The sequence below is a fragment of the Leopardus geoffroyi genome, chromosome C2 (genome assembly GCF_018350155.1).
Source record: "Leopardus geoffroyi isolate Oge1 chromosome C2, O.geoffroyi_Oge1_pat1.0, whole genome shotgun sequence".
NCBI classification, from domain to species: domain Eukaryota; kingdom Metazoa; phylum Chordata; class Mammalia; order Carnivora; family Felidae; genus Leopardus; species Leopardus geoffroyi.
Window position 1 is genome coordinate 43,499,954 of NC_059333.1, and position 13,385 is coordinate 43,513,338.

Genomic DNA, 13,385 nt, shown 5'->3' on the forward strand with positions numbered 1-13,385 from the left:
CAAATATTTTCCATTTGAAGTACTAAATCTGTGACATGGACTCAGCAATTTCCTGGTGAAAAGTACAATTCATGTCTTTAGTTCTAAAGATCATGATTATCCTACTTCCCTTTTCTCATGGAATACTGAGGAAGATGCCATAAAATCCTTGCTTCCTAAGGGTTTTACACACTATTATTAAGTCACCACATCTCAACAACCTGTCCTTTTTCAATGTTCATGCACCCTTTTTATTTAATCCAGACCATCAACACTATCATCTATCACTATTAGACAGTAGCTCAGCTTTCTACAAAAACTTTAGCATGAGATTCAATCTTCTCTAATATCTCTTCCTTCCCTTTGTTCACGGTAAAAGAGGCGTCAATGACTTTTCAATTATTTTCAACAAACATCGACCCACAACAAACATCATCACCACTTATGAAATTTTTTCTACTTCTTTTCAGAAATTCTCAGATGGAGTCAACACAAAATATTTCAGACAGAACTATTCTACTTCTAATATCTAAAATAATCTGAACCCGTCTTTCACCTTATAAAGCTGAAAAGCCATTTCTTCTGCAATCAGCACACTATGCACTTTTGTACAAAAAAAAAAAAAATCCATTAGTTACTGTCTACAAGATTAAGTGGAAAATTTCTGACTCATATCAAGATTATCTAACAACTGGTTTCAATTTAGCTTTCTAATCTGTGTCTCACTAATTGAATTTATATTCCCTGAATTGTAGTGTCTCTTTCATACTCAACACTTGCATATTATTTGAGCTGATACTTCATCTTACCAGAAAAGCTCTTACCCATAATCTTGGTATATCCATATCCTAACTATACTCTGAGAAGATATTTAAAAGTCTTTTTTAAAATTTGTTTGTTTGTTTGTTTATTTATTTATTTATTTATTTATTTATTTATTTAGAGGAGAGATAAAGAGAGAGCACAAGCCAGGGAGGAGCAGAGAGAGAAGGGGAGAGAGAATCCCAAGCAGGCTCTGTGTGTTAGTGCAGAGCCCAATGAAGGGCTCGAACTTATGAACCATGAGGTCAAGACCTGAGCAAAAACCAAGAGTCAGACACTTAACTGGCTAAGCCACCCAGGCACCCCTTTTCTTTTTAATTTTTTTAAAAGCGTTTTTGAGAAGATATTTAAATATGAGCTCTTCTATGATATCTTAAGAACAAAACAAGTACTATTTACATTAGTTGTAGTACTATTCCAATTTACAACTGAGAAAAGGAGTCTTAAACAGTTTGCTTTTATAAGGCTATTAAGAACGTTTACTATTTCTGAAACGTCATAAGTATTTTTCCCAAATATGTAAATTCATGTAAGGGTAAATTAAACCTAAAGCATTTAAGGCATATAAATCAATTTTTCCTCTCCATTGCAACACTTTCCCATAGTCCAGGCCATCAGCAAATGTCGTTTGGACTCCTGGCCAGTCCTTCCCACCAAACATCCACACTGTAGCCAGAGTTATGATTGTAAAACTTAAATATGATTGTAGCATCTGATAGCTTTAAACACTTGAGTGACATTCCAGTTTATTCATGTGGCTTCCAAGGCCTTGAGGATATTTTATCCTATTTAGCTCTCATCCCCTCCTCTCCTTCATACCTACCTCTTGAACTCTACAACTCCATTTCCACCAGACTTTTGTTCTAACATTTTATGCTCTTTCACTGCTGGCCTTGGCACATATTATTTCCTTAATTTAGAGCATCGTTTTTCCCGGATCCCACAGCAATCTTTGTCTAACTCATGGTTTTGTTTTTTTTTTTTTTATTTTGCCTCAAATTCTAGCCTAAATATCACTTCATTTATGAATCCATCCCTTAGGCCATGAGCCTTTCTAAGTACTACAATAACACTATTATAAATATCACACTCTCCCCTGTAGTTAATATTTGTTCATCTCTATCCCCCATATAGAATTACTTCTTTAAGTCCAGGTAGCATAGATTGGTTGTGCTTAATTGTTCTTTCACCACTTTCAATGTGGGTGTGGAGAGTGGTGCAGCTCCTTGTACTACTAAGCAATGCCCTGACATCAGCTGGCTGTCCTATCATTCAACTTAATTCGGGCACTATCTACCCAGAGAAAGCATTAGATTCCACAGCTCAGGGACTCAGTTTTTTTTACTGTCTTCTACTCCAGATGCCAATTGCAAGCCCAAGTTGTTAATCTGTGCTTCTGACCTACTGACTACAGTTTGGCGGTTCCCACAACTCCCTCCTCTGCTTTGATTAACTTACTGTGGGGGAGGGGTGTCACAGAATTCTGGAAAACCATGTACTCACTAGATTATCAGTTTCTTTACAAAGGATTTTAAAGGAGACAAGTCAATACCCAGATGAAGGGATACATAGCCTGAGGTCCTCAGCAAAGGAGTTTCTGGCCTCATAAAGTTTGGGGACTAACAGAGTGGTGCTCAGAAGATCTCTGGTCTAGGAACCTACTTTAGAGCAGTAGAGCAGGGGCACAGCTCTGCGTGCCTCCTGCTTGGTTCTCTCATTATCCTGTTCAGTCCTTTTCGTTAGCACTTACCGTATTACATGAATGGGCTCTATTTATTGAACAACCTCCCTAATAGATTGTAAGATACTCGAGAGCTAAAAACTCACATATGATGTGTTAATATCCTCAACACAATGCCTAGGTTAGTGTTTATTGAAGAAAACTCAATGAATTTCTACATCTTTCCCTTTTATTATGTTCCTTTTAATTTCTTTCTTTCTTTCTTTCTTTCTTTCTTTCTTTCTTTCTTTCTTTCTTTCTTTCTTTCTTTCATTTATTTTAGAGAATGAGAGAGTGCAAGCAGGTAAGAGGGGCAGAGGGAGAGAGAGAGAATCTTAAGCAGGCTCCACGCTCAATGCAAAGCCTGATGTGGGGCTCAATCTCAGGACCCTGGGATCATAACCTGAGCTGAAATCAAGAATTAGACGCTCAACTGACTGAGCCACCCAGGAATCCCATATTTATTTCAAATGTTGTCCTAAGGTTCTGTCTTTCACTGCAAACTTGGCCATCAAAATCTATTTTTTCTCTTCGTAAAAGATCAAATATCAATCACATATCTATTATTTAATTGCATTTCAAGTCACTGTTGTTATCTCTCTCAAGAGTATTTGAAGTGTATACCTTATCTTCAATTAAGAGTAGGACTGGTCTCCATTAAAAGAATGCCATGCTTCCCAAAGCAGACAGGCAAGAAAATTTCACTTCCCCCTCTTTTCCTAGCTAACTTCCTTTTACCCTTCAGGAAAGAGCTCAAATATTACTTCTTCAAACAAGTCTTCCTTACTGTCAGGGTAAGTTAAATTGCCCTGATAAAAGCTTCCACTGTAACTTGAACGTTTCTTTCATATAGCCTACTCATTAAATATTTGTGCAATTACTTTTTTGTTCATTGTCCACCTTTGCCACTATATTATAAGTTCCTTTTGGGAGTCAGGAGGTACACACATTTCTTTCAAAACTATCTTTGGTAAATAACCAGTGACTGTCATGTGGTTGGCATGCCACAAACATTTTTTTGAATTCACCAAAAATTAGTATACACAGAATCTCCAGGTCAACTGTAAATTTAAGGGTTTTGATGGCCAACAGAGCTGCCTTTCTCCTCTCACATTATTGCATTTAAGTAGTCATTTTCATGTTGGGGGCTCAGCATGAGGCTTATGATCTTCCTGAGGACAAGTTTAAGTAGAGAAAAACAGGTACAGACAGGAACGGATGCTATTCTACTCTAGCATAGAAAAATTGGAACTAGAAGGTAATAAGTGATAAGATTTAACTGTTAGGGGCACCTGGGTGGCTCTGTTGGTTAAGCATCCAGCTCTTGATTTTGGCTCAGGTCATGATCTCATGGTCTGTGGGATCGAGCCCCATGTCGGGCTCTGTGCTTGGGATTCTCTCTTTTCTTCTCTCTGCCCCTCTCCTGATCACTTTCTCTGTCTCTGTCTCTGTCTCTCTCTTAAAATAAACCTGAAAAAAAAAAGATTTAAATGTTAGATAATGAAAGTCTATTAAGAATAAAGGAACTTTGAAAAATTTCAAAACCCATTTGTTTGATACTAATTTACTTGTTGTCTAAATATGTATAATATAGTGTAATCCAAATCTTAGAGATGCATATAAACAGTTCTTTGTTATCAAAAAGTTGAAATTATTTCACTACATTTAAGTAAATATTGTTGCTCAAAAAAAATGCCTTTTTCAGTGACAGGGAACTCAATTCCATTGCTCCATTTTTATTTAACCACCTACCTTCACATTATTAAAATTATTTAGACTAGAAAACATAAAGTGTTACTTGTTAAATAACATCCACCTGGTGGTTCTGATTTTCCTCAGTTTTAAGGTGTCACTTAAAATGGTGTCATCATAGCATATTTAAATACTGCAGCCACATTTGCCTAAAGCATATACCATATAATATAAAAGTTTATTTTCTATTTTTACTCTTATCTTGTTCCTTTTTATCACTTTCCCTTTAAGTTTCCATGGGAATCTGGAAGGAAAAAAAATAATGTTAAGTATCCTAGATATACCAGTTTAAACAATATTTTTACCTTGGGTTTTAATGGTGGGAAATTTTTGTCTCATCACAGACATGAATATATCACCTTTAATAGGAATGTGATAACATTTTTCAAAGTAGATTTTCAAATTGGTTTTTCCTTTTTTTTTTTCAACGTTTTTATTTATTTTTGGGACAGAGAGAGACAGAGCATGAACGGGGGAGGGGCAGAGAGAGAGGGAGACACAGAATCAGAAACAGGCTCCAGGCTCTGAGCCATCAGCCCAGAGCCCGACGCGGAGCTCGAACTCACGGACCGTGAGACCGTGACCTGGCTGAAGTCGGACGCTTAACCGACTGCGCCACCCAGGTGCCCTAGTTTTTCCTTTTTAATGCAACAGAATTATGTGATCTGGCTCCTATGTGAAACTATTTGAACGTGAACATGTGTGTATATATATATATATATATACACACATATATATATATATATATATATATATATAAGTGTGTGTGTGTCTATATGTGTGTGTGTGTATATATGTGTATATATATATATATATATATATATATATATATATATATATTAACTTTTTACTTAAATTTCATTTTAGCTTCTTCCATACAATACCCCGTGGTCATCACAGCAAGTATACACCTTAATCCCCATCACCTATTTTACCCATTCCCCTATGAACCTCCCTTATGGTAACGATCAGTTTGTTCTCTATAGTTAAGAATCAATTTCTTGGTTTGCCTTCCTTTCTCTTTTTTCCCCTCTTGCTCATTTATTTTGTTTCTTAAATCCCACACATAAGTGAAATCATATGGTATGTGTCTTTTTGCGACTGACTTATTTCATTTTGCATAATACTTTCTAGCTCCATCTATGTCGTTGAAAATGGCAAGGTTTCCTTCTTTTTTATGGCTGAGTAATATTCCATTGTTGCACAGCAAAGAAAACATTTGCAAAGGTCTTCTCCCATTCTGTAGGTTGCCTTTTAGTTTTGTTGATCATTTCCTTTGCTGCGCAGAAGCTTTTAATTTTGATGAAGTCCCAATAGTTTTTTATTTTGTTTCCCTTACCTCAGGAGATATATCTAGAAAGAAGTTGCTATGGCTGATGTCAAAGAGGTTACTGCCTGTGTTCTCCTCTAAGACTTTTATTGATTTGAGTCTCACATTTAGGTCTTTAATCTATTTTGAACTTATTTTTGTGTATGGAGTAAAAAAGTGGCCTGGTTTCATTCTTCTGCATGTTGCTGTCCAGCTTTCCCAACACCTTTTGCTGAAGATACTGTATTTTTCCCATTGGATATTCTTTTTTGCTTTGTCAAAGATTAGTTGACCATGTAACTGTGGGTTCATTTCTGGGTTTTCTGCTCTGCTCTATCTATTCTGATCTATGTGTCTATTTTTGTGACAGTGCCCTACTGTTTTTTATCAGTGCAGTTATGTAATAAAACTTGAAGTCTGTAATTGTGATGCTTCCAGCTTTGTTTTTCTGTTCACAGACTTTGAGTCTGGAGTTCTCTCTTGTCCAGCAAGAGAGCAGGCACAGAATTGAATATGAGAGAGGCAAATGTCCAGGAGACAAGAGCCCTGAGTAAGGGTCTTTGCTCAGTATTTATTGGGATCTGAAGGCTTTCATACATCATGGACATGCAGAAAGAGACAATAAAACAATGATCATTAACTCATGCGTGTGAGGGAGAGGGGGCTTCAAAGGTATGCTTTGGTAGGGGTTAGGGTCAATACAAATCAAAGTCCTGGTGCCAAGCAGACAGCCATTTATTCCAGGTACCAGGCACTGTGTCTGTTTATCTTAGCTTTCCTAGGGGCTAAGACAGATAGAGCATGTTACCTCAGGGTTAACAAGGCATTTTTCTTGCTAATTAGCTCTGGGCATTTTTGCCCTGTAGTGGCTTTCTGCTTTCTGCTTTGTTTTACTTAATGATGATTCTGGGCGTTTTCACCCTGCTGTGGCATCTTTCCGCCTCTGCTTGTTCTCCCAAGCTTTCGTCCTTTTGAAGTGGCTTTCTGCTCTGTGCTTTAACACTGAGCGCTATTGCCCTGTGGCAGCTTTCCCCCCTAAGCTTTGTTAACCCATTGGTGAGAGAGAGAGAGAGCCCAAGCTCTCTCTGCATAGAGCAGAGAGAGAGGGGGAAGGATCCAAAGCAGGCTCTGCACTGACACAGAGAGCCCGATATGGGGCTCAAATTCACGAACTCCAAGATCATGACTTCAGCTGAAGTCAGACACTAAACTGACTAAGCCACCCAGGTGCCCCTGTTAGGAGTGTTTTGAATACTGATTTAATTTCTTTGCTGGTTATCTGCCTGTTCTCCCTGTTTCAGTTTTGGTAGTTTCTACCATTTCTAGGAATTTATCCATATCTTCCATGTTGTCCCATTTGTTGGCATATAGTTTTTTATAATATTTTCATATAATTGGTTGTATTTCTATGGTTTTGGTTACTATTTCTGCTTTCTCACTTGTGATTTTATTTATTTTGGTCCTTTCTCTTTTCTTTTTGATAAATCTGGCTAGAAGTTTATCAATTCTACTAATTTTTTCAAAGAACCAGTTCTTGGTCTCTTGGTCTCATTGATCTGTTCTGGGTTTTTTGTTTACTTCTATATTATTTATTTCTTCTCTAATGTGTATGATTTATTTCCTTCTACTAGCTTTAGGCTTCATTTATTATCTTTTTTCTAGTTCCTTTAGGTGTAAGATTAGGTTGTGTAGTTGAGATTTTTCTTGGTTCTTGAGGTCAACCTGTATTACTATATATTTCCCTCTTAAGACTGCTTTTGCTGCATCCCAAACATCTTGGACTGTTGTTGTTTTCATTTTCATTTGTTCCCATGTATTTTTTTATTTCTTCTTTTATCTCCTGGTTGACAAATTCATTGTTTAGTACCATGTTGTTTAACCTTCATATATTTGTGGTCTTTCCAAATTTTTTCTTGTTGTTGACTTCAAGTTTCATAGTGTTGTAGTCAGAAAGGGTGCATAGTATTATTTCAATCTTTTTTTTATTTTTTTTTAGGCCTGTTTTGACACCTAGCATGTATTGTATATTCTAGAGAGTGTTCCATGTGTACTTGAAAAGAGTGTGCATTCTGCTATTTTAGGATGGAACATTCTAAATATATCTGATAAGTCCATCTGATCTAGTGTGTCATTCAAAGCCATTGTTTCCCTGTTTATTTTCTGTTAGGATAATCTGTCCACTGATGTAAATGGGGTGTTAAAGTCCCTTACTATTGTGTTGTTTTCAATCAGTTACTTTAGGTTTGTCATTAATTGTTTTATATATTTGGGTGCCTCATTTTGGAAGCATAAATGTTTATAATTGTTACATCTTCTTGTTTGATTGTCCCTTTATGATTATATGATGCCCTTCTTCATCTCTTTTTACAGTCTGTGTTTTTAAGTCTAGTTCGTTTGATGTAAGTATTGCTCCTCCAGCTTTCTTTTGACATCCATTTGCATGATAAATATTTGTCATTTTCTCACTTTCAATCTGCAGGTGACTTTACATCTAAAATGAGTCTTTTGTAGGCAGCATACAAATCAGTCTTGTTTATTTATCCATATATCATATGTTTTTTTTTATTGGAGCATTTAGTCCACTAACATTCAGAGTAATTATTTTTATATAAATTTTTGTAATGTTTATTTATTTTTGAGAGAGAGAAAGAGAGAGACAGAGTGCAAGTGGGAGAAGGGCAGATAAAGAGAGAGGGAGTCACAGAATCTGAAGCAGGCTTCAGGCTCTGAGCTGTCAGCACAGAGCCTGATGAGGGGCTCGAACCCATGGACCATGAGATCATGACCTGAGCCAAAATCAGACACCTAACCGACTGACCCACCCAGGAACCCCTAGAGTAATTATTGATAGATATGTATTAATAACTATTTCATTACTAGTTTTGCCATTGTTTCTGGAGATTTTCTCTGTTCTTTTCTAGTCTTTGTCATTTTTTGTCTTTCCACTTCCTTTAATATTTCTTGCAGGACTGGTTTAGTGGTCACAAACTCCTTTAGTTTTTGTTTGTCTGGGAAACTATCTCTCCTTCTATTCTGAATGATAGCCTTGCTGTATAGTTTTCTTGGCTGCAGATTTTTTCCATTCAGCACATTGAATATACCATTCTACTCCCTTCTGACTTGCCAAGTTTCTGTTGAAAGATCTTCAGCTTGCATTATGGGTCTTCCCTTGTAAGTCAGGGGCTTCTTTTGTCTTGCTGCTTTTAAGATTTTTTCTTTATCACTATATTTTACAAATTTAATTACAATATGTCTTGTTGGGCTGTTGTTTCAATTTTGATGGGAGTTCTTTGTGCCTCCTTTTCCTTCCCCAGGTTAGGGAAGTTTTCTGCTATTATTACTTGGGATAAAATGTCTGCCCCCTTTTCTCTCTTCTTCTTCTTCTGAGACTCCTATAGTATAAATTTTATCATGTTTGATGGGGTCACTGAGTTCCCCAAGTCTATTCTCATGTTTCATAATTCTTTCTTTTGTTCAGCTTCATTATTTTCCATTATTTTGTTTTCTATGTCACTAATTTATTTCTCTGCTTCTTCAAGTCTGTTGTTCATTGCATCAATCCTGTTTACAATCTCAGTTATTGTTTTCTTCATTTCTGATTGATTCTTTTTCAACTGTTATCTCTGTGATAAGGGTCTCCCTGATGTCTTCTATTCTGTTCTCCAGCCCAGTGAGAATCCTTATGATGATTGCTTTCAATTCTCCATCAGGCATGTTATTTGTATCTGTTTCACTTATCTCTGGCTGTGGACTTATCTTGTTCTTTCACTTGGAATAAATTTTTGTGTCTTGGCATTTTGTGCAAGTCTCTACCTTCCCCCCCCCCCCCCCCCCCCCGTGTTACAAAATCTAGTTATACTGTTTCTCAATGTAATGGCCTTAGGAAGAAGAGTTCCTGTAGTGCCCAGGACCTGGCACAGCAGGGAGTGTATCTGGTGTGTGGTGCATGTGTTCTGTGTTGTGTTTTCACTGCTCTATCCTTCAGGCCAGTCATCTGCAAGGGCTACCCTTGCCTGTAGTGGGCAGTATTTGGTCCCTGCCCTGAATATGGTTGAGTTTTAATTAGGTATGCTCTGCTCTGCTTGTTAAATGAGACCTGACACCAACTCTACCAGAACTGAAGCCCTGCAGAACTCTTTGGTCAGACATGTGGTGTGAGCAGGGTTTGTGTTGGTCTTCTTGGGAAGGGACTGGGGCAAGCTTGATTGATTATGGCAGATCCATGGGAGCTAAGGGAGTGGGGTTGATGTAAGTTAGGCAGCCTATGGCAGTGCTGTGTTGCTTCCCACAGGTGGCGCTGTGTTTACGTTGAGGAACTTGTGAGGGAAATGGTACTGGTCAGCTCCTTTGTTCCCAGAGAGGCATCTCTGTGAATGCTGCCTCTTAGGGATACATTCTGAGAAGACCCAGGGAGCCCCAGGCATTTTTCAGACTGCTGTTTCTATGCTGTCTGCCCCTGGGTTGTTTACCTGTCTTTTCTCCAGGAGCAGCACAGTGTCCTCTCAGCCAAGCTCATGGGCCTTTAAAACTCCAGGCTTTAAGCTCCACTGATTGCAAGAACTCATGAAATTCCACCCCTTTTGTCTACCAAGCCAGTGGCTTTGAGGAAGCATTCTCCTGTGTGCTCCCCTGTGTGCCCCTCTCTCACCCTTTCCTGTGACCACAGCTCCCTCCTCTCCACAGCACTTTGTTTCTCCCCCAAAACCCATCTCTGTACTTACTACCTTCTTCATTGTGGCCTCTTCTCTCCCTTTAGTTCCGGAGCTTGTTCTGTCAGTCTTCGGGTCACTTTCTGGGGCATGTAAGATGATTTGATAGTTATCTAGTTGTGTTCATGGGATGAAAGGAGACTTCTATGGTCTAAGTACCTGACAATTGGCATTTTTTTATTGTAATATAAGTGCCTGACATTAAGATTTTGATTCCTGAGGCATCTATTTAAAAGGGTTCTGTCTTGAATTCATTTGTACTTTTTTGAAGTGTGATGTATATCATTATTGAGCTCAGTAATTTTGATGTTTGTTTCCATTTATTCCTCTAATGTTAGGAATGTGTAAAATTTTGATTAAGTGCAAAGAAAACAATTGAGGAACATCTTGGGAATTGATTTTCTTGTGACAAAGTAGTAGTAGTCGGTAGTAACAGGCAAAAACAACTAGTTTTAGGAAAAAAACGTAGTCTCTTCTTACACTTCTAATATGTGAGTATTCATATCTACAAAGTGAAACTACTTTAGAAATCAGAACAAAAATGGGCGCCTGGGTGGCGCAGTCGGTTGAGCGTCCGACTTCAGCCAGGTCACGATCTCGCGGTCCGTGAGTTCGAGCCCCGCGTCAGGCTCTGGGCTGATGGCTCAGAGCCTGGAGCCTGTTTCGGATTCTGTGTCTCCCTCTTTCTCTGACCCTCCCCCGTTCATGCTCTGTCTCTCTCTGTCTCAAAAATAAATAAACGTTAAAAAAAAAAATTAAAAAAAAAAAAAAGAAATCAGAACAAAAATAAGATTGCACTGAGTGCATGATTTGATAGTTCCTTTAAAAAAATATTGATTCCATTTATTTCCTTTCTACAAACTTTACAAGAGGAAAAACTGGCTATTATCCTTAAGATGAAAAGCATGTAAAATCATGTTCCATAAGTCTCAGCTCCCATAAAAAAGCAATAAATAAATAAATAAATAAATAAAGCAGTAAGACAAAGGCAGATATAAAAAAAATCATCATTTAATTAAATACCTCAGAGAAATTTTAAAATATTTATTGGACACAATTAAGGCAGACCATCTATTTTTCCAAGTTTTACTTGTATGTAGTTTCTACTTCATTTTTTGACAATTGAGAATACATTGACATATTTGTTGTTTCTTTTTTTGTTTCATAAAACAAGCATGGGCCTCATAAGAATAGGCCAAAGCAGAGTTCATTTGAATCTTCAGTTAAAAGGCAGAACTGAATTGCTTTCCAGTTCAGCCCCAGACATTTTCCAGTTGAAGTATCAAAGGAGAGGTCACCTGTGTCTGCCACCACCGACTGAAGTATCACACACGTGGCACAGACTTACCACTTTGTGGAGGTCTTTCCAAAGGAGGGTTTAAGTCCCCACAAAGGTTTCCTAGAGTGTATAACACAAAATCCTAATTTTTTAGACCTTAAAATGTGTTGCATTATTGGAAAATATTATGAGGTTCAAATTGGAAAGCACTGAGGTAAGTAATACTAACCTATTCTCTTTACTGCAAGATTTTTCTGAGACTGCCATTTTGATGCCATTATAAAGAGCAAAGAGAGCTCTTTTTCTTGGCACCTCAGAGGTAGTGGGCTGCTTCAGGATGAAGCTGAACATCTCTTTCCCAGCTCCTGGCTGCCAGAAACTCATTGAAGTAGACGATGAACACAACCTTCGTATGTTTTATGAGAAGCAAATGGTCACAGAAGTTGCTGCTGATGCTTTAGGGGAAGAATGGAAGGGTTACATGGTCCGAATCACTGGTGGCAATAACAAACGAGGCTCCCCCATGAAGCAGGGGGTCTTAACACTGGCCGTGTCTGCCTACTGCTGAGTAAGGGGCATTCCTGCTACCGACCAATGAGGACTGGAGAAAGAAATCACAAATCCATTTGGGGTTGCATTGTGGATGCCAATCTCTGTTGTCAACTGGGTCATTGTGAATAAAGGGGAGAAGGATATTCCTGGACTCACGGATACTACTGTGCCTTGTCATCTGGGGCCCAAAAGAGCTAGCAGAATCTGCAAGTTTTCAATCTCTTGAAGGAAGATAACGTCCGTCAGTGTGTGTGAGAAAGCCCCTAAACCAAGAAGGTAAGAAACCTCGACCCAAAGCATCCAAGATTCAGCATCTTGTTACTCCATGTGTCCTCCAACACAAACATTGGCACATTGCTTTGAAGAAGCAGCACCGGAAGAAAAACAAGGAAGAGGCTCAGAATATGCTAAGCTTTTGGCCAGGAGAATGAAGGAGGCCAAAGAAAAACACCGGGAACAGATTGCCAAGAGACAGAGGCTGTCTTCGCCGAGAGCTTCTACTGCAAAGTCTGAGTCCAATCAGAGAAGAGAGTGTTGTAAGAGGAACAAATGAATAAGATCGGACATCAGAATGAATGAATGAATGAGTGAATAGCAAAAAGGTAGTTTATCATGTAATGCCTACTAAAATAAGTTGAACACAGTATGATTTTTAATGAATATTGCTAATTCGTCTCTCCCTGCTCCCAGCACTTTAACTAAATGATTGTTTTAGGTAACAGGTTTTATTTCAGGACTAGTAGAGATACTATTTTTTTTTTTTTGGAGCTTATTTATCCTGGATTTCTCCATGAGTAAGGTGACAAGATATTTCAAAAAGGTTAGTAGTTTCCAAGGATCTTAAGGAGAGATGCTGTTTAGTGGAGTTTAAAAATCAAGAACAGCATTTGTACTGTTTTATGAATTTGGGATTCATCAGTTTATTGGTAATTGTTAAATATATGGAAAATCAGGAGATATTGGATGTGGGGGACAAAACTATAAAAAAAAGAAGAAAGACCTGAGTCTACAATGCTGGAGAACATCAATGTTTAAGAACCATGTTAAAAGAGATGTCAAAAGAGAAATGAAAAGGCAGAGTCAGACTGGTAGAGGAAAAGAATAAATATTAGGAAAAGATAATTTCTAATAATAAATAATAATACTGTATTCTAGTAACAGCTTGATATATATTGACCCAGGGAAGTCTGTGTATTATAGGATTGTTGCACACTTAACATTTATAATTTTTCTAAAACTTTTATTAACTTATAAGCTAAAATT

At 37.8% G+C, this 13,385-nt stretch overlaps 1 pseudogene; it reads left to right on the forward strand.

The window, feature by feature from the left end:
* Positions 1 to 11,889: 11,889 nt before the first annotated feature.
* LOC123576079 lies at positions 11,890 to 12,691 on the forward strand (annotated as a pseudogene).
* Positions 12,692 to 13,385: the final 694 nt, after the last annotated feature.